Source organism: Oryctolagus cuniculus, chromosome 12, assembly GCF_964237555.1.
Source record: "Oryctolagus cuniculus chromosome 12, mOryCun1.1, whole genome shotgun sequence".
Lineage (NCBI taxonomy): Eukaryota > Metazoa > Chordata > Mammalia > Lagomorpha > Leporidae > Oryctolagus > Oryctolagus cuniculus.
Window position 1 is genome coordinate 108240928 of NC_091443.1, and position 27986 is coordinate 108268913.

The 27986-nt window shown below is 64.0% G+C and overlaps 1 protein-coding gene across 2 annotated transcripts in view; it reads right to left on the reverse strand.

Annotated features, from left to right (window-relative positions):
- Positions 1 to 27541, reverse strand: part of LINGO1 (leucine rich repeat and Ig domain containing 1) — a 161887-nt gene extending 134346 nt beyond the window's left edge. For both annotated transcript variants that reach the window (XM_070054640.1, XM_070054639.1), the window contains exons 1-2: positions 27031 to 27541; positions 9029 to 9102 (exon numbers count right to left, since the gene is read on the reverse strand). The gene's annotated coding sequence lies outside the window, so the exon portion shown is untranslated. The remainder of the gene's footprint in view (positions 1 to 9028; positions 9103 to 27030) is intronic.
- Between the last annotated feature and the right edge of the window lie 445 nt (positions 27542 to 27986).

Consider the following 27986-nt stretch of genomic DNA (forward strand, 5'->3'; position numbering starts at 1 on the left):
GAGGCTCCCGGAGCAGCGTCCATCATCAGGGCTTCTGCACGCTCAGGGAGTGGCTACAGGGAAGCCGAGAGAGACCTGGGTCTGAGTCCTGGCCCAGGACCCCACAACATGACCCCTGTGAGCCACCTCTTGGTGATGAAGGCATGGAGGTGACCAGAGAGAGCCACAGCTGACTCCTGCAGTGGCACAGCCCACGCAGTGACAGCCCCACCCTGCCCGTGCAGAAGCTCTGGCCGGCTGGCACAGCCGCTGTGGCCAGCCCCTACATGACAGCCCAGCTTGCGCCCTCAGTCTCCCTTTCCACGCTCTGCCCAAACCCGCCTTCCAGGCACTGCCAAGCACCCACCTTCACATAGTGGAAATCACACGTTCTATAATGCTGCACACAGAACCAGCGCCAGCCAGACATATCCAGCATGGCTGCAGGCTGTGTCCCTGCAGTGCCATTATAACACAATTTCCTTATTTTTAAAGATTTATTTGAAAGGCAGAGTTACAAAGAGGCAGAAGTAGAGAGAGAGAGAGAGAGAGAGAGAGAGAGAGAGAGGTCTTCCCTCCGCTGGTTCACTCCCCAGATGGCCACAATGGCCAGAGCTGCACTGATCTGAAACCAGGAGCCAGGAACTTCTTCCAGGTCTCCCACGCAGGTACAGGGGTCCAAGGACTTGGGCCATCTTCTGCTGCTTTCCCAGGCCATAGCAGGGAGCTGGATCAGAAGTGGGGCACCCAGGACTCGAGCCAGTGCCCATATATGGGATGCTGGCACAGCAGGCGGTGACTTTACCCACTATGCCACAACGCTGGCCCCTATAATACAATATCCACAGCTGACACTCCACTCCCATCATGCACCTGACGCCATGACATTTCTGATATCTCTGAAAAATGGGCAGTACTCAAGCCCCACCCCACCCCAACCCCGCCCTCTTTGAACATTCAGTTAAGCACCACCCTCTAAGCCTCTGGATAGTATAAAATGACAACCTGAACCTTCCTTGTTGCGGGCTTTTTTGTTCAGTCTCTCTAGCAAACCTTGCTGGGAGGGGCCGGCGCTGGGGTACAGTAGGCTAAGCCTCCACCTGCAGTGTCGGTGTACCATATGGGCACCGGTTCACGTCCCAGCTGCTCCTCTTCCGATCCAGCTCTCTGCTATGGCCTGGGAAAGCAGTGGAAGATGGCCCAAGTCCTTGGGCCCCTGTACTTGTGTGGGAGACCCAGAAAGAAGCTCCTGGCTCCTGGTTTCAGATCGGCCGGGTTCCAGCCATTGCGGCCATTTGGGGAGTGAACCAGTGGATGGAAAACCTTTCTCTCCGTCTCTCCCTCTCGCTGTCTGTAACTATCTCTTTCTTTCCCCCCACCCTCACTCATTTCTTGAGTGTGTGGCCCTCGGGGAGCTGGCCCACAGCACCAGAGGAGGACTGACACACAGCAGGTGGGAGGGAGCAGGACTCCGAGGCCCTGGGGCCTCCAAGGACGGATGCAGGGCCACCCAAGCCCCCGAGACCAGCTGGTGGGGTTGGGAGGCTGTCCCTGCAGGTGCAGAGGCCTGGAGGCAGGGCCACCCCAGCAGGGCCCTGGCCAGGGCCCGGCTGATGAGGGATGACGGTGCCAGGAGACAAGGTGCCTTCCCCTCGCCGCCGATGCACATTAAGAATTATTCCCCTCGCGAGCAAACAATCTGTTACAATATCCAGCGCCACTTTTCCCGGCTGGGCGCCCTCCCCATACATCCTGGATTAATCCCGGAAGTCACTCCATTCATTTAGGACACGCCTGAGTGTGCCTCCTCTTTTATTAGGGAAATCTGTCACAGTTCTGAGGAGCGCAGAGGTTCTCATGGGAGAGGAGGCCAAGACCTCAGCGGCTGGGGAGGCCACCTGGGGCCCCAGGGCCTGGCAGGGGCTCGGGAGGGGGGGCAGCAGACCCCAGGGAACCAGGGAATGCCTCCCTGAGACACAAGACCCATGATGACCATGAGCCTGCCCCGGGGGCCTGGGGCCATCCCTCCAAAACCCCCAGCCCTGGGTGGTAGGGGCGGCAGGCATGACCCATATTGTCATTCGGGGTTCAGACGTGAGGCGGCCCTCCCAGCCCAGCCCCCACCTCCTGGGACTGCCGTGTGTATCAAACAAGCCAAGTTCAGTCCCACCCAGGGCCCTGCACCAGTGGGTGCTCCAAGGGGCAAATCGCCACAGACCCCTCCCATATCTCCCTCCAGCAGCCAGACCCTGCCCCTTCATTCTGGCCAAAGGCTGCCCAACAGGCAGGTGTAGTCTGTCCGGACAGTCCCGCCAGCCTCCTCCCAGGCCCTGCACCAGGTCTTCACACCCACCCCAGGGCCCTGGGGTCTGGGAGTCCCGTCCGCCCACCCCACAGGGCCCTAGGCTGTGTGTTCCCCGTCCCCCCTCCCCCCCCAATCCCCGTTCCCAAACGGTTCCAGCACCAGGACCTCTCTGGACTCCCCTCCCACCCCTCCACCTCCCCACAATAAATGATGCCCATCTCCCACCATGCCCCCACCCTGGCCCAGCTCTCTCTGCCCCTCCCCCTGTCCCCAGGACCCCCCAGTCCTCCCTAACCCCAGGACCAGACCCCTCCAGGAAGCCCTCCTGCCTTCTCCAGCCCCCACCTCCTTCCGTCTCCCTGGTCCTTCTCTGCTGTGGTTGCTACCCCAAGGCAGGGACCCTGGTACTCAGGGAGGTGGGGCCGCTGCATGATTGACAGGGAGGGGGGGAGAGGGCTCCCATGATGCACTGCATGACCTGGGTGAGAGAGGCGTCATTGTGCCCATGTGCATTTGGGGAAACCGAGGTAGGGGAAGTGAATCACTTGCCCAGCAGCCATGCTAGGAGGAGACCCAGCCCCACCAAAAACCCGTCCACAAACCCACGTCCTGTGTACAAAGCCCACAAGCATGTCCACACCTGCTGCCCCTTCTGACCTGTGCCACCCCTTTGGAACGGTCCCTGTCCCATGGAGGATGAAGCCGGGGTCCAGAGAGGCCAGCTCATTTGCTCAAGGCCACACAGGAAGTGGATTCTGAGCGGCCAGCCTGGTCGACGCAGCTGACCTCCACTCTTGGGGTCTGCCCTGATGGACAGCCCCTGTCTGTCCCCAGCCAGTTCACCACGGGTCCCTCCCAATTGCCACCCCAACTCACAGACCCCAGGGAGCGCCTGGCTGGCTGGCTAAGCTCTGAGAGGGAGGGCGGGCGCTCGCCGGTCTGCGTGTTTACAGAAGCTCCAGAAAGTAGGACATGCGGGAGAGGCGGGGACAGCAGGTGAGGGCTGCAGGGGAGGGGAGGAGCCACCCTGGCACCATTTCCTCCAATGACCTTGGCAACTGACCCGGGGGCGCCCAGGTCGGGCCAGCTTGTCCTTGTCACACAGAGGCTAGGAGCCAAGGCCACCCTGCTCCTGGGACAGCTGGCAGCACTAGGCTCCAAGCAGGGTGCACCCTGGGGTTCCCCCAGACACCACTGGGCAGCGTCAGGTGGGAGACCAGGCTGCAAAGCAGCAGACACGCCCATCCACCAAGGAGCACAAAACCACACCCGTGTGCAGGGGTCTCAGAAGCCGAGGAGCCCCCAGAACCAGACACGCCCACCACACAGCGTCTTCAGTACTCCCCGGCCGCCTCCCAACTCCACCCAGCCTGTGTGCCCCTTGCCCCAGCTCAGCCAGGGTAGCAGGAAGTGGCCAGACTCAGGCCCCCATGCATGCACAAAGCCAGCTGCAGGGAGAGGCCAGGGAGCCACTGGCCGGCTCCTAAGGAGGGTTGGTTGTGGCGACCACGGGGGTCCAGGCCGAGAGCACCGGCGTCTGACACAGGGCACAGGTGGGGCTGTCCCCTCCTCTCCACCCCAATGGCCGGGCACCCCCCAGGTATGTGCTCCATGTCCAGGCCGGGGCGCCCCCTCTCATGCCCCACCCACCCCTTCTATCTGCAGCTCAGGCCCACGCCACCCCACCAGCCCTTTCATTATTCAGAAGAGACTCTGGATTGAAAAGGCTGAGGCAACTCACAAAGAAGGAGCCTCTAATTGGGGCGTTGTTAACTTCTCCAAGGGGACTGCATCTCGCTCCCCTGGCATCGCCAAGATGCAAGCCTCGAAACAACACCAGGCACCAGGCACCACCCACGCCCTGGCCCCAAAAGCACCCCCAGGCTCCACCCTCCTGCTTCTCCCTGTGGGGGTGCCTGGCCCAGACCCCTCCCCGCCACCTGCCACCCACAGCATCCCCAACCCACAGCAGAGGGTGGCTGAGGGGCAGAAAGGACAGCCGGGCCCTGCCCTGCAAGGCAGGATGCCCTACCACCCCCTAAACAGCCCCACGACCTGCTCCCCAGCCCTCCAGCCTGCGCGCCTGTGACTGGTGGCTCAGAATCCTGTTTCCTGAGCATGGGCTGTGTGCCAGACACTGCCCTCGCCCTGCCTGTGCCCCAAGCGAGTACACAGGCAGGTGCACTGTCACGCTTGGTTTACTGATGGAGAGATGGAGAACCACGGAGCTCAGGCATGATCTAAACCCACACGGTCAGCACACGGCAGACCTGGGGCTAAAGCATGCACAGTCGGTAAAGCCGGCACACCTGTAACTGCCGCCTGCACCTGCAGGCTCACCTCCAACCTGGGCACTCCTTAGGGGCCAGGCCATGACCTCGCACCTCTGCTCCTTGGGGCTGGCACAGGGCCCAGCATAAAGCCACACCCAACACATGTTTGCAGTGTGAATGAAAACGAGGCAACTTCCTGTTCACTCTCGAACCACAGACTCGTGACAAAGACAGAAGATGGCCTGGTCCCCGATTCACATCACGCAGAGACCCAGAGGTGACAGAGCCCGGGGAGATCCTCGGGCTCTCCTCGATGGGCGTTTCCCTTTCACCCAGAGCATACAGGGACTGGATCAGCAGCAGGCCTGAGTGTACAGGGACTGGATCAGCAGTAACACCTGAGCATACAGGGACTGGATCAGCAGCAGTCCTGAGTGTACAGGGACTGGGTCAGCAGCAGCCCTGAGCGTATAGGACTGGGTCAGCAGCCAGCACCCCAAGCATACAGGGACTGGGTCAGCAGCAGCACCACCAACTGTGCTCCTGGGCCTGGCTCACATCCCAGCTTAAACACAGTGCTGGGCCAGGTCCCAGCCCTGCTGCGGGAACCTCCTCTCTGTGTCCCTGACAGCATGGGCTGGCTCCTGTCTGCACCTACACACCTCAAGGCATGGGATGCTCACCACTGACTGGCAAGGCCACCTGGCTCCTCCACCTGGGGACAGCTCATGGCTGTGGCAATTGCAGCTGTGGTCGCCTCCAGTCAGGGGTTGAACTGTGCCCCCCCCCCAAGAGTCCTACGTGGAAGTTCTAACCCCCAGTGCCTCGGAGTGGACAGTGGGTCACTGCAGGTACAATCAGCTTATCAGGATGGGGTCACACGGGGGCAGGTGGGTCCTGCGTCCAGCCACTGGTGTCCTTGTGAGAAGGGGAGACTGGGAGACAGTCTCAGCTGCTGAGCGTTACACAGATACCTGGTGCAGGGACACGGGGGAGGACAGCACTGCCAGCCAAGGAGAGGGGCCTGTGCCCGACCCCTGCATCACAGCCCCAGACAGAGCCAGCCGGGCCGGCACCCTGACCCCAGACCCAGCCTCCAGAACGCAGAGACCACAGCTTTCTGCTCAAGGCCCCCAGTCTCCGGCGCTCTGTCCCAGCAGCCGAGCAAACGAACACGGCCACAGACCCGGCTCTCAGTGCAGCCCTGGCCCTCCACCAGCTGTAGGCGCGGGACGAGCCCCTCTGGGTTTGCTCACAAGATGCCCAGAACGCTGCTGGGCACCCAGGACGTGTCCAATCAGTGCTCATTGAAAGAGTGGCTGTGCCTGCCACGAGCTGAGACGGAGCGGGCCGTGCTCTGGAAGCCTTGGACACACGGAGGGGACAGAAGGCGCGTCCTCGGAGGCCTGCACCGCCCGTAGGTCTCCTCTCTAATGCGCCCTGGACAGAAGGGGCAACAGCACGCAGTGAGGAGGCCTTGGACAGGCGGAGGAGGGGCAGCTGAGTCCCTGACACCCCCTGAGCCCTGCACTCACTGGGGTGTCGGCAAGTGGGGCTGGGAAAGGAAGGCTCCCAGGCGCCAGGCGAGACCCCACCCCACAGGCAGCCTGGTCCACGGAGCAGCTTTTGGGAAGCAGATCAGCTCGGAGCGCAAGCCCTGCAGAGCTGGGGCTGCCCTGGAGAGGGTGAGAATCCCGTGGCCACAGGTGTGCAAGGCAAGGTCGGGGGCCTCGCTCTCAGGGTCCCCGCGTGCCCTGGCGGGGGTCTCGCTTGGTCCAATCCTCAGGAGGTGGCTGAGGGCTTGTCCCTCTCCCAGACTGAGTCTGCCCAGTGCCATGGATCAGGGGGTCTGAGTGGACCCCTGTCTCTAACCACAACCAGAGTGTCCTGATGCATGGCCAGGCTTGGGCCCCGCCCGCCCCAAGTGCCATGGCTTGAATGGAACTGCACTTGGGCTGAGTTTTGGCTTTGGGGCCTGGGGGTGCAGGGCCGCATGTGGCCGGGGCACCACCCTAGGGACAAGCGGATGAGGGCGGAGGTGGAGGACGAGCCGAGGAGGACGACCCCAGGTGAGCTGGGGTAACTCGACCATGAGCCACAGGTCTTGGGGGCAGGGAGAGAGAAGCGGGGAGGCAGGGAATTTGTTCTGGAGATGGTGGGACTTGGACGGTGTGAGAAAAGCATCATGGGACTGGTGACAAGGCAGGACACTGAGCCTGGAGGGCAGAGCTTGAACCAGACCACAAAAGGCCCAAATCGTGGGACAAGGGGCCCGAACTGAAGCCCTGAGCAACAAGGAGCCCCTGGACGCCGTGGAGAAGGAGCAGGCCCCGAAGGAAGCCCACGGTAGTGGCCATGGCCAGGGCTCAGAGGGCGGGGCCCGGCCTCAGCAGCACAGGGGTCAGGGCCAGCCACCGAGCCGTGAGGGAGGGCATCCCGGGGCCGGTGAACCCCGACGGCTCCTCGGCAAGGCAGGGCGGCCCGTCCACCCTCCACAAGCAGGCCCTCACCCTGCGCCGCGTGGTCTGCTGGCGACTCCCACAGCCGCACCTGCAGCCCCTGTGCCCCCAGCGGCCGGCGCATGCGGCCCACGGTCCGCGTGCCTTCCCCATGCGGGCAAACTCGTCCAGGCAGGGCTCGGCTTTCCCTGCACACCCGCTCCCGGCCCCTGTGCCTCGGCTCAGCCTGGGTCTCCCCTGTCCACCTGCTCTTTCCCAGCCCAGGGCCCACCCTTCCAGCTGCCCTCGGCAGTCTCTCCCACGCTGCCCAGCTCTGCCACTGCTCCTTGGGACGGGGCAGGGGTCTCCTTGCTGACCCGCCCACTCCTGCCCTTGCCTGCCTGTCTTTCCTCCACCAGGAGAGGGGCCTGTGGGCCCGGAGTCACTGCTACCACAGGGCCTGCTCCCTCTTCTTGGGCCCTGGCTCAAAGGGCACCTCCTCTGAGGAGCCTTCCCTGACCACCCCTCCCCGGCTCCCCTCCCCAGCCCTCTCTCCACGGCACTGGTGACCCCCGAACTTTCTTTATGAATTTACTGATGTGGTTTTTCTGTCTAGCAAGGCTCTGTTGGGGGTGGGAGGGCTGGTCCAACCTGCTCACTGTGGATGCCAGGGTCAGAGGAACAAGAGGACGTAACAGTCAGAGGAATGACGAATGAGCCACCAACTGGGTGACGACTTTGCACAGCACCGAGCGTCTACCACAAGCGCCCAGCGGCAACTCAGGGAAAACCAGACCCACAGCCACCAGCAAGCCCACCCTGGTGCGAAAGCAACTCTGGGGCCAGCAGGGGCACACAAGGGAGGGGATGCTGGGGAGGAGGCACCCGGCCTGGGAACAAGGGGAGCCCATGGGAGCAGCGGCCGCTCAGAGCAGGTACAGCCTCCACCCTCCTGCAGGCGGGAGCCCAGGTGGACTCACCAGCGGCACAGCAAACCACGCTGGGCCTGCGAGTGACCAGGGCCCTGCAGCTGTGGTGTGGGGTCTCCCAGCCTTGCCTCCCCTCCCACAGCTGCTCAACACAGGAGCGGGGCGCCGGAGCGGGGTCGGGGGAGTAGGCAGGCAGAGGACGGCACAGAAAGACACCGGCTTCTCCGGACACAGTTCCAGCCCCCGACCCCAAAGCTTTGCTGCCCGTCTCAGCCCTCCACTCCTCGCTCTGTTCATCCAGGCCCTCAGGTGCTGACAAAATCCCTGGGAACCGTCACAATAGGTGGCGCAGAGCTGGTCCAACAGGCCAGGCACACGTGGCTGGGGCATCACGCTGCCACTAACAGCCCCACGGCGGCCACACGTGGGAGGCGGGGCCGCAAGCAATCTTGGCGCAGTATCAAGCGCAAGGGCAGCTGAGTCCAGCTGGGTCCCGTCTGTGTCACAATACAGTTTGTGCAAGACGGTGGGCACAACGCCCCAGCACCCCCTCTTCTCCAGGGCGAGCAGGCACCGCCTTCCATCACAGTCTTCAAAGGACCCCACAGGCTTCAAGACTCGGCCTGGCGTCCCCTCCCCTAGCTGACTCCCAGCCCCGCCCTGGGGTGGTGCCCCTCGGGCAGTCCAAGAGGCCATCTGCTCCGTCCCCACAGAGCCACAGTGCCTGGAACGCACGCACACCACCCCAGGGCCTGGGCCTCAGCCTGCCCTGATGGCCGCTGGACCCGCATGCGGACTCCGGCCTGCAGCCCGTTCACACCAGGCCTTGGGGACACTTCCGGCCCCCCGAAGGCTTCTTGGACCCTAACTGTCTCTGTCCCCGTGGGCCCACTCCCTCCCGGCCTGCAGTCAGCCGCACACGTGGTGGGACACAGGACCCCAGCCTGCAAGCAGAGGCGCCTGTCGCAACCGCGGGGCTGGCACTGGCGAACATGCGCCAGCCTCTGAGCACTGCAGGGGCCCTCACTGCAAGTGGGGAGGGAGGCAGAGGGCAGCCCCCGGAAGCTCCCCCCAGGGCCCACGCCACCCCCGCCCACCCCTTACCTCACGTCGGGTGGGCGCTTGGGGAGCGCAGCTGGGCCTGACTCAGTCGCCCTCTCTGCCGTGGGCACTGGCGGCTGTGGGAGGAAAGCGGAGCCGTTGTCAGCCAGAGCAGGGCGGCACAGGGGGTCTGGGGGCCACCAGGGGGTCCCACACACAAAAGGGGTCCAATCTCACCCGGCTGGACAATCCACACAGTCGCTTAACAAGGGGGTGACCTCAGTGCTGGGCGAACGTCCGGTGCACCCATGCAGGCAAAAACCACCGTAGAGCAAGCCACAGCATACATCACACACACCCCCACACCCGTGCACATGCCCACACGTGTACACGCATCAGCCATGCGCTCAGACACACGGGCCGCCAGCAGGGCAGGCAGGCTCTGGGAACACGCGCAGGGGTCTGGCCTGCCCTGGCCTACACTTCTCTACCCCAGCTCCGGGACATGGGAAACCCAAGTCTCTGAGCCTCTCCCTTTCATCTGTAAAATGGGCGCAGCACCCTCCCGCCAGGAGGACAGAGAGGGCACCATGGCTGCGGCCTCCCCACAGGGCCCCCGAGAGAGGGGGCGGACAGGCCGTGGGGGTGCCTGTCCCCGGCCTGGGCACCATCCTTCCAGTCCCCACGGACCTCAACCCCACCTCCCCCAGCCTCTCTGCAGAGCTGGCCCCGCCCTCTGTGAGTGGGGGACGCCAGCCCCAGTGGTGCAGAGCACGGTCGGTCCTTGGCTGGAAGTACAAGGAGGCGTCCCCCCCGCCCCTCCCCCGCTCCCACTTCCTCCCCCCACCCCTCCCCCGCTCCCACTTCCCCGGCCCTGGGCACAGCAGCCCCCCTGCACCTCCATTTCCCGAGAACCTCTCGGAAGTCCAAATTCACTTTATTTTTTGTTGCTTTTTTAAATTATCTATTTTATTTGAAAGGAAGAGAGAGATCGCCCATCTTCTGGTTCACTCTCCAAATGCCTGCAACAGCCAGGGCTGGGCCAGGCCGAAGCTGGAAGCCAGGACCTCCCTCCAGGTCTGCCCACATGGGTGGCAGGCACCCTAGTACTTGAGCTGTCGCCTGCTGCCTCCCAGGGCGCAGTCAGCAGGAAGCCAGAGTCGGGAGCGATCTGGGACTGGAACGCCGGCACTCTGACGTGGGTTCCCAAACAACAGCTTAACCAAATACAAGCCCCTGGATTTCCTCCTGAGCTGTCACCAAGAGGTTCAAGCAGCTCCGTGTCTCTCCAAGTGTGGGGCCCAGGGGATTCGGTGGCTTGCCAATAAACACTTCCACTCTCCTAGGTGTGTGTGCCTCTCTGGGAATCAGTACCTCACAGGCGCGACTTCATGAACACGTGGTTGGGGAGTCCTGCGCTAATCCACCTGCAAACGTGAGCCGGCCAAAGACAGGGACTGAGAGGGGACTGAGAGAGGACAGGCGCAGGCGGCGCCAGAGGTGGCTCCAAAAGTGAGAGTGAAAGAAAGCACGCCGGCGTCTGCCCCAGCTCCAGGTCCCAGCGGTCCCATGAGGGTGACTGGCCCAGTCAGCACCGGCCCAGGGGACAGAAGGATGGGCGGAGGGGGCCGGGAGACGGCTGCCATCATGTGGCCTCATCATGTGGCCTCGGGGTCCCTTCCAGAGGCAGCCCTTACCGAGTGCTAACGACGGAAACTCTGGCCACATGGGAGGTGTAGGTGGAGCGTCTCGCGGCCTGCACACTTCTCCAAGACAGAGGCAGAGAAATGGACACAGAGCAGGTCTCAGGCAGCCCCCGCTCTCCAGACAACACAACCACAAAGCGGTGGGAGCCAGACACGGAGGCCTGCCTGGCCCTACCGTGCAGCATCCCCAAACCCCACCCCTGTTGCCAGCCAGGCACGGGATGCCGATCCTAAAACAGGATGGGATGGGATGGAGCAGAGCCGGCTCAGCAAAGAGGGGCAGCCAGGGCCTGGCCAGCTCCTCAGGCCTGGGGCCCCCAAGCCAGGTCCAGCCAGCAGGAATGCCCTCAGCGACTGCCCGAGTGGGCTCCCGCTGGACTGGCACAGGCCGACCAGGCCCCGGCCAACATGACAGCCATCCCTGGCCCGCCTCCAGGCCACCTGGCTGGCGGCCCCGAGCCCAGTTCCACCTGAGCTGGCAGGGCCGGCCATCCCCGCCAAGCCCCAGCTGCCGCGCTCCAGACAATGAATGGGCCTCCTGCGCCCTTCCCCCCAAACCTTTGGGAGGCTCCCAGTCTCCTGGTGGCATCCTAAGGAGTTGCCATGGAAATGGGACCACAGGCAGAGCATGACAAGGATTTGGGGCAGGGGACGCAGCGGGAGAGGCAGAGCGTGCCAGTGCCGTCACGGACACGAGGCCCGCCCGTCGCCGAGTCCCTGGTAGGACCTGAGACCTCAGCCGTAGGCCGTGCGGAGGGGGGGGTGCCCACGGCTCCTGGCTCCTCGCCCCTCAGTGCAGCCCTGGGAGCTCGGCGAATGTGACGTCTGTGCACTCGGCAGAATTAACACCCGTGCCAGGGAATGTGCGACTCGCACAGGAACGGCGGCTCAGCGACACTGCCAGAGCGGGTTTAGGACGGGGGGGGGGGGGGGGGGGAGGGTGCTGGGAGCCAGGAGGTGTGCACTGAGCCAAGCACCACGCACGTGACACACAGGCGTGCACCTGCTCCAGGTCACACGCACATGACCACAGAGCTCGAGAGGCCCACGCCCATCGTACAGATGGGGAGACTACAGCCCAGCGAGGGTCAGGGTCACCCAGCAAGGCACCCAAAAAGCCAAGCCCAGAGCCCGGGCTCCTCTCCCCAAGACCTGAACCCTCTGGTCAACACCCCCCGGCTTTGCATGCATTCACTAATGCGACTTTGGCTGAGTGCCCACGACACGTGCATGGTGTGGAGACCAGAACAGGGCTCCTGTCCACCAGGAGCTTGCAAAGGGGAGTGCTGCCGAGGAGGGGCCAGGAGCAGGGCAGAAGGCAGGAGCCTGGGGAGCGACCTGGAGTTGAGGACGTGCACCCCCGAGCCAGGCTTCAGGGACCTCCCGGTTCCCCCTCACTTCCCAATTGCTCCTGGAGCCAGAGGACCCCTGCACCCACCCGGGGCCCTCACCTGCAGGAGGTCATGGGGGGCATCCTCCCCACCGGCATCTCCAGGCCCCACAAATGAGGGATCATGGGAAAAGTGCACTGCTACACAGGAGCTCAACAAAGGCTGAGCCCAGCCACCCTCCATGCCACGGGCTCAGCACTTTGCCCACCACCCATTAGGTCCGAGCTCCCTCTTTCTCTCCGGGCGCCTGCTGTGAGCCAGGCACCGGGCAGAGGACAAGGGTGCCCCTTTGGTAGCTGCCCCGATGGAACTCAAGTCCCTGTCTCTTGGGCAGCAGCATGCATTGTCATGCATACACATGTGTGCACATATATGTGCATGTGTGTTGTGGTGCACTTGTGTGCACATGGTGTGTTTGCGCATGTGTATGTGTGCGCATATGTTGTATGCACATGTGTGCATATGGTACACATATGTGTGCGCATGGTATATGTTGTGTGTATGGCACATGTGTGCATGTGTATGCGTATGTGTGTGTGAGTCTTGTGTGTGTTTAGAGGCAGGGGCAACTGGGCCGACAGCAAGAGGGGGGCCTCCCCGGGCCGGCCACACCCTCCCATGGGACGTGTTCACACAGGTGCAAACCAGGTCCCTGGGCAGCGGCCAGGTGGATCCCAGGGAGCTCAGTGCTAAGAGGCCGGAGGATGAAAGACCAGCAAGAACTGGCGGAGGGCCGTGGTGAAACAGAAAGGAGGGCAGTCTCGGAAGGCTTCCCGGTAGAGGAAGACCTAGGATAGACTCAGAGCCTGCTCTCTGCTACCACAGGAAGTCTGTTTCCCTGAGACATGGAGCTGGACCACCACCCACCCTGCCAGCCCATAGGACCTGGGGCTAGGCTGGCAGGGGGAGAGCAGGGGGGCACATGTCCCCTGACAGCTGCCACCCTGTCTCCAAGCCACCTCATGTCCCTATCGACCGTCTGCTGCCTGACGGGAAACCAGCTGGGGGCCCAGGAAGCAGCAGAGATGGGAATGGGGGGGCAAAGAATGTGGGAGACAGAGACAGGAAGAGAGACAGCAGCAGGGACCCCAGAGCCAGGCAGATGGAGGGAGACGCACGAGATGAAGACGGATGGACAGAGCCAGTCCCGCACCTGCCAAGAGCCGCAGGCGCCCAGCTGGGAAGGAGCCTGCAAGCCGGCTTTGCAAAGATTTCTCAGCCATAAAACTCTTATTTGAAATGAAACCTCAGACAGGGGGTGGTGGGGGGAGCCTTCCAACACCAGACGTTAAATCCAGCAGCCATAAAGTGAAAATTTGACAAATCCAACCACATAAACACGTAAAACACCCGTGCGGCAAGCAGCACCAGAAGCAACACCCGAACGCCAGCAAGACACTGAAAGGAAATATCAGTAATATGCAAAGAGCCCCTACAAATCAATAAGAAGAAGACAAAAGAGAAAAATCGGCAGTGAGTTAAGTAAATCCGCAGAACAAGAACTAAATTGGCCAATAAACGCGGCGAAGGATGTTCTATGTCACTCGCGATCGGAAAAAGGCAAATGAAAATGACATGATTCCATTTTTTGCCCATCAGATGGGGGGGAATTTAAATGATTGATAACAAGCAGTGCTGGCAAGGACGCGGGAAACGAGCGCTCGCGCCATCGGCGGGGGAGGGGGCTGGCTCAGCCTTTCAGGGGTGATTGGGCAATATTGATTAACATTTGAAACCACACACCCCGCTTCTAGAAGCCTCTCCCGCGGCAAAAATAGCACGCGCGCTCGCCTGTAAATCCCCGAGGCTGCTCCCGGCAGGGCTGCTGGGGAGGAGGAAAAAAGAAACCAGAAGTGGCCTAACCGTTGATCAATACGGGACCATTCGAAGAGAACACAGCAGCTGTCAGCTGTGGCGGCCGGCGCCAGCACGAGGCGCGGCGACGGAGAGCAGGAGCCCAGGCTGCAGGACGTGGCTGCACGAGGAGCCCGCCACAAACAGCAGGTGCTCGGCGCGGCTGGAGCCCGGCCCGCGGGGTGGGGGCCCACTCGCAAGCCTCCCTCGTCCACAAATGGACGGCTGGATTTTCCTTCATAATCAGAAAAACAGAATCAATAAGGAGTTAATTGGTTTTTTTTTCTTTGATCCTAGCCAGACCCCAACATAAAGTGCAGATCTGAGCAGGTGGCTCTGGGCGAGGTAGGGGGACCCCACTCCCCTCTCCCAGCCCCACCCCAGGCCCCTGCCAGGAACACCAGGGCACCAGGGCCAGTCTGAAACCTTCAGGAGAACACGCAGACCTGGGCCACTGGGGACAGGAGGTGGCGTCCAACCCAGCTGGCTGTGGTCACGGGCACAGCAGGGCGCTTGGCAGAAAACCCAAGGACAGTGGGCTCCAAGGCTCCTGTTCTGAGAGGAGGAGGCAGGGTGTGTGGCCCAAAGAGGCCGTGGGTGAGCACGGAGGCAGAGCGTGGGGCTCCCAGCAGAGAGAGCACCCGCGGCTCTGTGGAGGTGAGCCTGGAAGGGTGTGTGGGCTCCAACCAGCACAGACATGTGTCGTCCCTGGAGTCAGTGTGCGTGTGTGGTGTGTGTGTGTGTGTGTGTGTCAGGGATGGGGGATAGGTCCCCCACAGACCTGCGTGTGTGTGGTGTCCTGTGTCCCTGGGGGTCCCACCAGGAAGGGAGCTGTCCAACACAGACAGGGCAGGCTTGTAGGGGACAGGGTGAGGGCACAGCATGGGGGGGCCTGGGGGGACAGGGTGAGGGCACAGGCTGGGGGGGCCTGGGGGGACAGGGTGAGGGCACAGGATGGGGGTCCTGGGGGGACAGGGTGAGGGCACAGACTGGGGGGCTGGATGGGTGGGGTGAGGGCACAGGATGGGGGTCCTGGGGGGACAGGGTGAGGGCACAGGATGGGGAGCTGGAGGGGCGGGGTAAGGGCACAGGATGGGGGCCTGGGGGGACAGGGTGAGGGCACAGGCTGGGGGCCTGGGGGGACAGGGTGAGGGCACAGGCTGGGGGGCTGGAGGGGCGGGGTGAGGGCACAGGCTGGGGGGCTGGAGGGGCGGGGTGAGGGCACAGGCTGGGGGGCTGGAGGGGCGGGGTGAGGGCACAGGCTGGGGGGCTGGAGGGGCGGGGTGAGGGCACAGGCTGGTGGGGGCACAGAGGTCAGAGTGGGGTAGGGGCTGCCCTGCGTCTCACTGGATTCTCTGGGCCTCACTTTCCCCTATGGCTGGGGTCCCTCCTGCATATATGAAAGCCGTGAGGGGTGGGGCTGAGTGTGCAGCCCCAGGGCTGTGCCGTCCAGCACGTGGCAGTGGCCCGGGACCCTCCTCCCTCAGCTGCCCACTCCCCGGCTGGGGTGGGCCCTGGCTGCCCTGCACTGCTGTCCAGGCATGTGGAGGTCACGGCCACCTCCTCCCATGACATCCAGAGATGACAAAGGAGCATCATGAGCCTGGAGGCTGGGCAGGAGCGCTGGACAGGGCTGGCAGCCAGGCCATGGCCACGTGGCTCAAGGGCCCTGTGGCCATCCTGACCCCTCCAGGGACCTCTCTTGGTCTGGCCTGGGCCACAAATAGGCCTCGTCCCCCTGGAGTGACTCAGTACACCTCAGCACCCCTCACCTTCCAAGAGGAGTGGCTGGCACTGGGCTCCGACAGATGTATTTAGGCCTGCCGTGTCCTGAGCCTGTCCCCTCCTCTGCTCTGTGATGACGGACGTGCAGTCTGCCCACAGCAGAGTGGGGGACTTTGCCACCCCCAGTTCTGGCCTTAGTTTCCCCATCTCTGAGCAACAGCATTGCCCCATATGATTTCCCAGGTCCCCTTGGGGCGTGCAGCCCTGGGGAGCCAGCAGGAGCGGAGACCAGGGCCCACCCTCAGGCCACTCCATGCTGGTCAGCGGAGACCAGTGGCACAGTCCACTTAGCCGAGCAAGCTGGGGGGAGGGGGAGCAGGTCCACAGCAGAGCTCCCCAACTGGTGGCCCCTATTCCTTCCGTCACCACGTTTGCACCTGCTCTACACGGTACCTGCCTGTCCCCTTGAGGCTCCAAGAACCACAAGACTCCTGCAGACGGAAACCCAGGGCTAGCGAGGCAGTGATCAAGGGAGGCTTCCTGGAGGCGGCACGGGGTCTAGAATACAAAGATCCCAAGGAGACACTGCTAAGTCCATGGGTGCCCCTCCCGCCCTGCAGCTCTGACCTCAGCAGAGGGCATTTGCTGGGGGGGCAGGGGGGGCGGGGGGGGTCATGTTGCACTGTACTTGGAGCTCTTTCCACCTCTGTAGCCCTGGACGCCAGCTCCATCCCAGGGACATCGGTCCTGGCTGCTGATGCCCAGTGGCCACGGAGGCCTCACTGTAAACAGCTGGGCCGCTGGCGAGCACCGTCTGGCCAGGGAGGGCTCCCGGGCAGACTAAGAGCAAGGCCGGCCCCAGACTCATTCGTATTCCAGTCTGGCTGCTGGCTCCAATATGGCTGAGAGGCACGAGGGCAGAGGCGGCCCTCCGAGAACGCCCGGCGATGATTCCTCTCCGATTCCAATTTATTTTCTATCGTTAATGCTTCTGAAAGCCCCACACGCTCCACAAACAGGGAATGAGCACCAGGCTGGGGAGGGAGGACTGCAGAGAGCTGGCCGTGGGGAGGGGCCCAGCAGAGGTGCCCCAAGTCCTGAGTGCAAGTCCCACCCAGGATCACCTGCTGGCAGGACCTGGGGCAAGCGTGACTTCTGTGTCAGTGGGGCACCGGCCCCAGCTGTGCCCACCCCGTAGGACAGTCTCCTGGTGGACCAAGGGTCAAGGGTGAGTGGACTTTATAAATCATGCAATGATTGACACACTTAAGAACTGACAGTGAAGCCACCCTGGCTGGCCATGGAGCACAGACCCAGGAGCCAGATGCCCACCCCCCCGCCACAGGCACAGGAGGTCCCCTGTCTGGTCCCATGCTCCCTCTGCCACGCTTCCAGACAGCACTCCCCTCCACCCCCGCCATCATCCCCACGGCACAGCAGGAGGGGCCTCTGACCTGGGTCCCCTGCTCAGAACCCGGCCAGGGTTCCTGCTACCCTCTGATCAAGTTCTAACTCTCCCACTGGGTGCAAAGCTCTCCCCAGCCTCTCCGCCCACCTGCCAGTTCTGCCCAGCCCCCCTGCCCTCAAATCACAGGCCCCTATTGCCTGAGCCACCTCCCCCTCAGCCCTTCCCCAACGGCAGCAGCTCCGCCCACTCCCCCGGCACACCCTGCACCCACTGCCCACTCACGCTGGGACTCTGTCTCCAATGAGTGAGCTCTGTGTCAGAGCTGGCTGGCCTGGCCCCCACGTGCTCGTCACACCGTAGCTGAGCACCTACTGTGTGCAGGGGACATAGCAGCCGCCAATCGGAGCTGGACCGTGTCTCCAGCGATGCGCTCGGGGCAAGTGTGCTGAATGAACGAATGAACGAACAGACATCTGACTTTGTTGCAAATGGGGAAACCGGGCCCAGAGAGGCCAAAAGCCCTGTGCACAAAGATCCCCTGCCTCTGTGTCCCCGGACCTTAGCAGTGGGCAGAGGAACCCAAATGGAAGGCTAAAGTCAAGAGCAAAAAAAAAAGAAGAAAATAGAGTGGATTTTCCTCTCTCAGTAATGTGAAGGAAATTGCTGTCGCCAACTATCACAGCTTAAAAGCAATTAGAGCCTAGGAGGGGACTGGAGCAGCACGCGCCCAAGTGACAGGGCCAGTGCCGGCAGAATCCTGCCAGCACCATCCGAATCGGGCAAAGGGGGGGAGGGGGGGATGGCATTATAAAAGCACCAATTTCCCTCTGCAGAGATGGTGGAGATACAATATTTACAGCCTCCAGGGGAGGGGTCTGGGAGAGGCCAGGGACCCCCGGGGGGCTCCCACGCCCACCCTGGGACGCAGAGAAGACGAGGCACCTCTCGGCCTGCAACCATGGGGGCTGCGGACCGAGCAGGAGAGAAGCTGCCAGCAGCACCTGCTCTCTCGCCCCGTCCCCACCACCCACTGCGGCCCCCTGCCCCCGCCGGGCTGCAGCACCGCGGCCCCCATGCACTGGCTGTGAGAGCTTCGCAAGTCCCTCCGTCTCCCGGCGCCTCAGTGTCGCCATCTGTCCAGAAGCCGTGCAGGTCTCACGGGTTTGTACAGCCTGAGCGAGGCAACCCACGCAAAGCTCTCGGCACCGCGCCTAACACTTAGTGAGTGTCCAACAGACCCCACTCGGCCCGGCCTCAAGCTCACCCTCAGGAGTGCTCACTCTCAGGGTGCACACAGGCTGCCAGACCCCCACCAGTCACCCCAGAAACGCTCGCTTGGAGGGCACACGGCAGCTGGGGGCAAAGGGTGGGGAGCCCCTGAGTGCAGGGCTGGGAATCTTGTATTTGTGTGGCTAAGGAAGGCTTCCTCCAAAGACTGAATGGAGGAGGGGCCGGCGCAGTGGCATAGTGGGCTAAGCCTCTGCCTGTGGCGCGGGCGTGCCAGTTCACATCACAGCTGCTCCACTTCCGATACAGCTCCCTGCTGACGGCCTGGGGAAGCAGAGGAGGATAAAGGATGACCCAAGTGCTTGGGCCCCTGCACCCACATGGGAGACCTGGAGGAAGCTCCTAGCTCTGGCTTCAGAGCCAGCCGTCTGCGGGTGAACCAGTGGATGGACAAGTTCTCTCTGTAACCCTGCCTCGGGCAGAGGAGGCAAACAGAGGAGGCTCGTCCTCCCTGAGGGACCAGGAGCAGGCCTGCCCTCCAGCCCGCGGCCTGTGCCTCAGCCCCGAGTTGTCCTCCTCCCAGGCGGATGGCATCTCTGAGTCCTCCTCTGTGACATGGGGCTGGAGGAGTCACCTTGCAGGGCTGGGGAGTGCACTGGCGGTCCATGTGGGGACGTACGGCGGCCATGGCCACATGGGCTTGCTGCCCCCCGACTCCTGCAGCACATGGGTGGACCTGCCATCTCCCCTGGGGCCCTTCCGGGGCCACTTCTCATGGGCAAAGCAGTGAGGTCCACTCCGGCTCCCAGGACTGATGTCCCAGGGTGGGAGAAGTGGCTGCACCCCTCTCCCAGGCCCAGGCCCCGCTGCGCCCTCCCCTTCCCAGCTGCTGAGAACACACAGGCCAGACGTAGGGGCTGGCAGCGCCTGGGGCCAGGACCGGGCATCAAAGGGGTTTTGATGTCTGCGTCACTGGCTCTCCCTCTGGTCGCCGTCCCCACAGGGGCCTCCCCCGGCCGTCCCAGCACCCAATCGTGAGCCAGGCGCTCATCAGATCTGCCACTGTGGGGCTGGGGAAGGGGCACGAGGCCACTCTCAGGTCACCCCATGGAGGCCTCCTTCCCTTACTGGCTGGTAACAAGGACCACACACATACATGCACACACACACACACACACACACACACACGTGCAGACGTGTGCTACGAGAGAGAAGAGGTGGGCCCCAAGGCAGAGGGAGCACTGGGCTGACCCCAGGGAAGCTGGACAGCCTGCCCACAGCAGGGCCAGCCGTCTTCCCTCTGCACCAGGGGCGCCAAAGCCACAGGCTGATGTAAGCCTGGGAGCGGGAGACACAGGGACACCAGAGGTCTGATCTGCTCCAAGGCTCTGAAGATCTCTCCCTAGAGACACCGTGCCCTGTGCCTCAGTTTCCCTATCTGTAAGGAAATCTCTAGTACTATACAGAGACCCCATGACTTCCTCAGGGAGTCCCAAGTACACGTGGGGTGCTTGGAGGCAGGGGAGCCATAGAGACCTGCAGCTGCCTAGGGCCAACGGCTCCTCCCAGGGAGATGGCCAGGCCTGGGCAGGAGGTAGGGCCCAGGGCACACACCCCAGCCCTCAGCCTCACTTCCCGGCACTCACACCCAGGGCCCCAGAGCCCCTGGCTGTCCGGACCCCGCCCCTCAGTGCCCCTGCTGGCCCAGTCCTCCTGCTGCCTGCCCCATGTCCCCTGTTGGGGGCGGCTGATGTGGGGCGAGCCCATCTCGGGTGCCATCGGACACTCCCAGACCAGCGTGGCCAGCGTCTGAATTCAACAATAAACAAGAAATTGTTTGAGATTTTCCTGATGCTGCAGTTCCTGTCGAAGCCCCACAGCAAACAGAAGGAAGAGACAATTAACCTCAAAGAGAGCCACTTCCTGCTGCCAGCCTGAGTGGGAGCAACAGCTGGGGGTCCCCCCTCCACCTCCCTTTCCCCCCTTTCCCGGCCAGGTCAGCCCGAGGCCTGTCAACACCCTTATCCGCAAGGACTCCGAGAAGCAGCACCTGACCCCTCGGGCTTGGGCAGCCGTGTTTTCTCTTCGGCTTTGGAGATGGCTGCAGAAATGTCACAGTCCCTACTGTCTATCTGACAACTGCGGCTAAACCCAGGTTAGGGGCAGCCGGGGGCTCCCTGTGCCATTCTCTGCCTGTCCACCGGTCTGAAAATGGCCCTAACAAAAAAATTCTATTAAAAAAAAAGAGCCCTGGTCACGTGATCTGGGAGGCCCCACAAGCCATACGGACGCCCCCCAGCTTCTCTGAAAGGCGGCTGGGGCTCGTAAGTAGGTTAAGCGTCCCCCCTGCCATCTCCTTTATGCTGTTTCCTGAGAAATCGCTTGTTGGAAAACCCCACCGAGCCCCGAGCCTCAGCACCTGCCATCTCTAGCCACAGCCCTGTCCTGCCGGCATCAGCTCAGCTGGCGGCCACCACCCTGGGCCCGGCCTCTGTGGCCACTGCCATCCCTAATTCTCTGTTCCTTCAACGGGAAAGATGGCAAGTTGGCGGCTGCTTCCAAGGCACGGTGTCAGCCCAGGGGGAGGGCAGAACTCACAGGTGGGAAAGCGGAGACTGAAGACCAAGGGAATCCAGATGCACACCAAGGCAGGTGGCAAAGAGAAGAAGGTAGCCAGGGTGCGGGGACCACGGAGGAGGTGGCCTGCACCCCTTTCCAGTGACTCCCGGTCACAGGACTTCCTGGTCAGGAATACACAGCCACGAAGGCGGTCTCCCGGCCAGGCCCTGCGGCCCCACACCACTGCGGCCAGGTGGCCTCCACCAATCGATAAGGACGAGTTATCGGGGCCCCAGATAATCAATAGCCGACTGCAGAGTGAGGTCCGTAGCAATCACGGGGAGAGTGATGTGCGGGCGGCCAGGACCGGGTGCCCCGGCTCCAGCTTGGCAGGGGCCCCGGAGCAGGGAGGGCCCTGTCTGTGGTGAGCCCTCGGCTGAACGGCCGCCCACACCTCCCGGGGCTCCTCCTCGGACTGATGTCACAGGCCCCCAGGGCCGCTGGGGAGGAAGTGGCAGAAGCCACGGAAGAGGCCTTGCGGGATACGCACAGCAAAGCCCGGTTCAGCCAAGGGCACCCCTGGGAATGCCCCGGACCCAAGACAGAGTCACGTTCAGTCTCTGCGTGCAACCCGTTCCCGAGCCCCAAGGAAACACAGACGCACACGGCAGGTGCGGGGCCCTTCCAGAAACCCTCGCCACGTGTACAGCAGACGTGCGGGGGCGGCCGGGAGGGGAGCATTCATGCTGAGTCTTGCAAAGCCAGCGGCGTCCCAGAGATGGAGACAGGAAGGCTGCTCAGGGGCAGGGGCCTGCACACCCCTCCAACTATGGGGGCTGGGGAGGCAGCCAAGGGGAGAGGTAGCCAGGTGCACCGTGGATGGAGGCGTGGCCTGTGGGAGGCGCTGAGGCAGCTCACTGAGCAGCTGGGCCTTACTCAGCGCCATCCCCAGAGTGCCCAAGAAGTGACTCGGCGAAACATCGGACGGGGACTCCCGGACTCACAGCCCCAGAATGTGGCGCTGTGACACCCTCCCCCGTCTACAAGCACCTGTTTATGCTACAGCCTCAAAAGTCACCCAGGACAAACAGGCAGGTGGAGGCTCCCAGGGGCCTGTCCAAGGCCACACAGTGAGAGGCAGAGTCCAGCACCCTACTCGTCCTACCTCATGGGTTGCCTGAGAGACCAGGGTGCACCCCTCGCTCCACGCCCCCCACAAAGAGACCGCCAGTCTCAGACCCTTCTCATGCTGGGGCGGACAGGAAACACAGTCCAGGCTGCCTGGCTGACCAGGCAGGAGGGGCTGCTGGTCCCAGGACAGCCGGTACCGCTCCTGTACTGGAGATGAGCCAGGAGCCGTCTCTGGAATCCCCAAGCTTGGTCTAGACAGATGAAGCCCCTCCTCCCCCAACAGCCACCCCACACCGTTCAGGAAGCCTAACCCTGTAGGTTGGAGGCACGGTCAAGTCCACCTTACTGTGTGATTTCTGGAGAATCACTGCCCTTCCCATGGCCTCAGTTGTCTCATCTGTGAGATGGGCCAATGCTCTCCAATACTCTACAGAACTGCATGGGGATGGAGCGGGTGGAAAGGAATATGAAAACACGGGATATCAAAGGATTCTGTCCTGGGGAATGACAATCGGGCCCCCTTTCCTTCAGCCCGGGCGCTGAGACCCCTGCTGGACTTCCTTCACTTCCCTGCAGCTGCGAGTGGCCGAGACGCTAAACTCTATCACGCTAGCGCCTGCTTTGCCTGTGTGACTTCTAAGTAAGATGCTAAGGCCAGCCCTGCACCCTCCCCAGGACACAGAGGAAGAAGGGGAGGCCCAGACGTGGTGACATGACTCTCACCAAGCTCACCCAGCCTGGAAAGCGGAAGGACCAGGATCCAAACCCAGCCCCGGGACCGGCACTGGCACCATGGTGTAGCAGGTAAAGCACCCCATATGGGTGCCAAGTCCCGGCTGCTCCACTTCCAATCCAACTCCTTGCTAATGGCCTGGGAAAACAGCGGAGGATGGCCCAAATGCTTGGGCCCGCACACCCACGGGGGAGACCTGGAAGAAGCTCCTGGCTCCCGGCTTCAGATCAGTCCAGCCCTGGCAGTTGCGGCCATTTGAAGAGTGAATCAGCGGATGGAACACCTCGCACTCGTCTCTTATTCTCTCTCTCTGTGTGTGTATAACTGTGCCTTTCAAATAAATAAATAAATAAATCTTAAAAAGAAAAAGAAAAGAAAAGAAAAAACAGTCCCACCCCGCCCCCAAGCCCAGGCCCCCTCGGGTCTCCACACCCTAAGACCTCAGAGTCAGCACTTGGGGTGCAGGTGCCTGTCACACACACACACACCCCCTCTGAGCCCTGAGGCTGACATCACAGTGCCACGGACCCCGCAGGGCACTCAGAGCAGGGTGGGGCACGGAGCAAGGCTGACTGGCACAGCTGGCCTGCAGCTAATTGGATCAGTCCCGGGCACAGAGCCGCCTGTCCGGCTGCCCTGGCAGATGGGTGCTGGAACTGGGCCCCTGCCAAGGCCCAACCTCCATGTCCAAACCAAGCTGGACACGGAGGTCCCGTTCTGGCCTCCTCCTGCCGTGACCCTGGGGGCAGGCAGGGCCCAGACAGACCCAGAAGTCCACAGTGGCAGCCGCTGCCCCTCCTCCAGCGCCCGGCGCCTCCCCTGACATGGCCATATGGCCCCATATGCTCCCTGACAGCTGGACGGTGGAGCAACTGGCCAGCGCCGTGCTCCGCAGGGCCCCAAAGCCCCGCCACCCCAGCCACTCCCAGTCAGCAGGCCACAGGCCCGGCCGGAACCAACCCACAGGGGCTGCTTTATGACCTTGGGGGAGTCACTGCTCCTCCCTGACCCCCAGGCTCCTTCCCCCTCACACAGCAGTGCTGTCCACCCTCTGCCCTGCCCTTTGCAGTCCACTTGTGAGGTTAAAAATCCACACCTAGATTCACCCTAGGTATCCAGCGAGACGAAGAGACATGTCCATTTTACAGACACAGAAACTGAGGCCTGAGCGCCCCCAGGACTTCCTCAAGCGTGCACAGTAGTAGGGCCAGTACCGGAGTGGCACCAATGACTCCAGGACACTGCCCAGGAGCTGGGACTGCTGATGGCGAAACCTCCACCTGACCCAGACTGCCCCAGCCGGGTCCCCACCCAGGCCAAACCTTCTCCGGGGGCTGGGGCCCCACACACACCCTTGGCCTTCCTGGGGAAGGCAGACAGGTGTCTGAGTGGCACTGCCAGCCTGGGTCCCCACAGCAGCCTCAGCGCTGCCTCCCGCCTCTCCAGACGGAGCAATTGAAAGAGCAGATCCAGCCAGGGTCTCCGAAACCTCAACCCTGCAGCCCTGAGCCCCGTCTGGACGACTCCACCGCTGCTGGCTCCCCGGGAGCCCAGGGCCGCTCACCTCCGCACCACTGCCGGCCCACATTCTCTCACTCATTCCACAAATATTTACCAAGTGTCTACCAGGGCGCCACAAACATCCCAGCAGGCCAAAACCCCACTGCCCGTCCCGTCCCCCCGGAGCACTGCTCACCCTTCCCTCTGCAGCCTCCGGCCACCTCTGCCCCTGCCCAGGGCTGGGGGTGGGGGTGTCCAGGTCTGAATGCCCCCACATCGGAGCCCCCGCCTCAAACCAGGAACTGCCCTCAAACGCGCATTGAGTCCAGCAGTGGAGAGCAAGGGCAAAGACACAGAGCCCGGGACCAGGTGTCCAGGCCCCAGAAGCCAGTGGAAGGGACCCCGAAACTGGCCAAGGCGGTGCCCAGCCTCCCCGAAGGAGGCCTGAGTGGCTGGGGGCACCTTTCAAGTCACCCCAAGGCCCACCGCACCCAACAGCTTCCCGCCCCTGAACCTGTTGTAGTGGAACCCTCCGCGACTTCAAACACAGATGTGACAGGATCAGGGCCCGGCTGGGGAGGGAAACCATGGGGACGACACTGGCACTGGTCCCCCCTCCCCCAGCCAGAAGGTTGGGGCGGGGGCAGAGGCCGTCCGAGGCAGTCAGAGGAGGGCCTGGCACCACCGGGCTGGCATTCTCACCCCTGGCCGCTCAGACTTAGGAGCCGGGGTGGCTCTGTTCTTCCTCCCCATGGCTTGGGCCCCCCAGTGAGGGGTTCCCCCTGCTGCTGATGCAGGAGCAGGAAACAGAGCACAGTGTCCCCTGGGCAACAGAACCAGGGCAGGACTCCAGCAGGCCTTGCCCACGGAGGTGGGGCCAGGCCCTGGGCCGAGCTCCTGCCACCAGGTGTTGCCCAGAGCTCCTGAGGCTCGGGGAGGGGCCGGGGGCAGGGGGCGCTTAGAGAGAAGCGGCTAAGAAAGGCAGGACAAGGAGTCAGCCAGGGCCAGCAGGGGAGAGGCTGCCCGAGCTGGCTGAGGAAGCCCCCAGGATGCTGCAAGCCCACCCCCCCCACTCACTAGAGGCACAGTTACCCCACCTCCCCAGGCAACAGTTCTTGTCCCCACAGGCCTCCAAGGGCCTGAGTAGCCCTGGGGTGATCCAGCTGCCAGCAGCACGAGGCTGGGGGCCACCAAGGCCAGCATGGGGCTGACGGCTCCAGTGTCCTGTGCCTTGGAGAGACCACCGGCGGAGGAAGCAGCCCTGGGAGCCGTGGAGCCCCCCCCAACCCCCACCAGCCAGGCACGCCTGGATCTCCACAGGTCACCCAGGCATGAGCTGTTTGGCCCACGGCAGGCTCCAGGCCAGAGGTCTCGAGAGAACAGGTAGGGTTCCTCACAGTCCAGACAGAAGGACATGCCAGGCTGGTGGGGGCGGGGGGAATCCCTGAGCTCCCTGATGTGCAAACCTGCCCAGCAGAGCCAGCCAGACCCCGGCCCCAGGAGGTAACCGAGCTGGGCTCCCGAGGTCCCTCAGCTCAGACAAGGACCTCCGCTCAACGGCCTCCAGCAGTCCCATCAGGGAAGGTGTTTGGGACACGCAGTAGGAGGGAAGCCCCGGGGAGCCCTGTGGCCAAGTCAGCGGTGCCGCCTGCCCCACACAGGACCCCTTCACAATGGAAGGGACTGGCCTGACACAGGAGACCCCTCGGTGCCTCCAAACCCTCCTGGGTGAAATGGACAGGTGTGCCCTGGCTCCTGCCCACTCCCCAGCAGGCGGGGATGCAGCAGGAGATGCTGGGGTGGGAGCAGGGCTTAAGCCGGCACGCAGATCCAACCGGCACTGCCAGACCCCAGGGACGCAGGCAGACCGGCCTGCCCAGCACCGCTGCCTCCAGACTCACACCCTGGGTGCCAGGAAAGAGAGGGCTGCCAGGGGCCGCTGGGGACCCCAGGGGCTCTACCCCCCGCAACCTCAAGCTGGAGGGAGTCAACGCAATCGGCCATCCGCAGCTTCCGGGGCCCCACGCGGACATCTCCCCAGCCAGTCTTCCTCCGCACCGGCTGGGCGGCCTCCGGGTGTGGGCAGGTTCCGAGGCCCCGCAGCAGAGTACGGGGAGCCGAAAGACCACGGCCTCGGTGCCCAGGGCACCGCGCCAGCAGGTGCCCCCTCTCGAGCCAACTGTCCCGCAGAGAAGCAGCGCGGGAGACACACAAAGGCAGGCACACAAGGGCCACATCTCCTCCACTCTGGCCCCGCAACCCCCGTGTCTCTGGCCTGGTTGCAAAGACTCGGCTTCCCGGCCTGGGGAACGTGGCCACGCGGTACCAGCTGACCCTGGCGGGGTCACAGGAGCCCGGCGCCCGGAGCGGCTCCAGCCAGACGCCGCAGGGCCGGCTGGGCATCCCGGGGAGCCGGCGGCCGCGCTGGCTGGGGCAGAGGCTTAGCGCACTCGCGTGCCCGCCAGGGAAGAGGCCAGAGTTCCACCCCACACCCTTAAAGAGCCTCCCCGCCCCCTCCCGGCCTGCCGCGCCCCGGGGGCTCCGCAAAGTTGCTCCAAGTCGCAAGGCTTCTGGTGGCAGGTGCGGGTTGAGGCGGGGCCGCGCGCAGGCGGGAGCGCGGTCACGGCCTGAGGTACAGAGCGCGCACCCCCCAGCTCCGCGCGCGAGCGCCCCCCACGGACGCGCACTCGACACCCGCACCGCTGCCCCCAAGGCTCCCGCCCAATCAGAGGCCGCGCACGCGGCGCTGCCGGCGCCCGGACCCCCTGCTCCCTGGCCTGCGTCCCCGCGGCCCCAGCCTCGCCGCAGCGGCCCGGCCCGGCCTCACTCACCATCCGGGGCGCGCCGTCCGCGCGCGGCTCTGCTCCGGGCCCGCATCCCCCGGCTCGGCTGCGCTCCAGTCCCGGCTCCGGCTCGGGTGCCCGCTCCACAGGGCTCGGCTCCGAGATGGTGGCAGCGGCGCGAGCGAGGCAGGGAGGGCGTGTGCGCGCGTGAGAGCGCGGCGTGTGCGTGTGCGTGTGCGCGGGAGGACCCTGCGCTCCCCGGCGCGGCCGGCTCCTGCCTCCAGCTCTCCGCGCTGCGATGCCGGCAGAATCCCTAACGCGCGCTCCCGGCCGCCCGGGCGCTCCCACCCGCGCACACCGAGCGCGCTAGGGCCCGCCGCCGCCTCACCGGGGCTCCGCACTCCCGGGCTCGCCCTGATGGGGCGCTCACAAAGGCCCCCGGCCCCGGCCGCCCGGAATCCCCAGAGCGCGGCCCTGCGCCCTCTGCCGGGCCGGCCGCTCACGTGCCCCGCCGCTCCCCGTGGGGACCGCGCGGGCGCTCGGCTCCTCCACCACGCCCGGCCGAACCCCAGCCCTGGAGCCCGGCTCCGCTTCCGCGCCCCCACCCGCAGGCTTCGGCCCCCCGCCCCTGCGCCGCCGCCCGCGCTGCGTGCTCTCGCGCCCCCTTCTCCTCTCGGCCGCCGCCGCCTCTCCGCTTCCTCCCCGCCCGGCTCCCCCTGCCCGGACTCTGTCCCGCGTCTGTCGCCGCCGCCCTCTCCCGCGCCCCCCGCCCCGACACCGCCCGCGCCGCCTCTCACATCCTCCGCAAGACACCGGGGCCGCTCGCGGGGCCCGGGGTGGCGCGCGCACTGGGCAGCGAAGGGACCCGCAGTGCCCCGGCTCTGCTGTCCCCTGCGCCCCCCGCTCACTCCGCGGTTCCCGGCCCCTGGCTCCGGCCCGGCGGGTGGCGACGTCCCGCGCTAGCCTCGGCGACCGCCGACACCTCGCCTTTCGCCCGGGCTTAA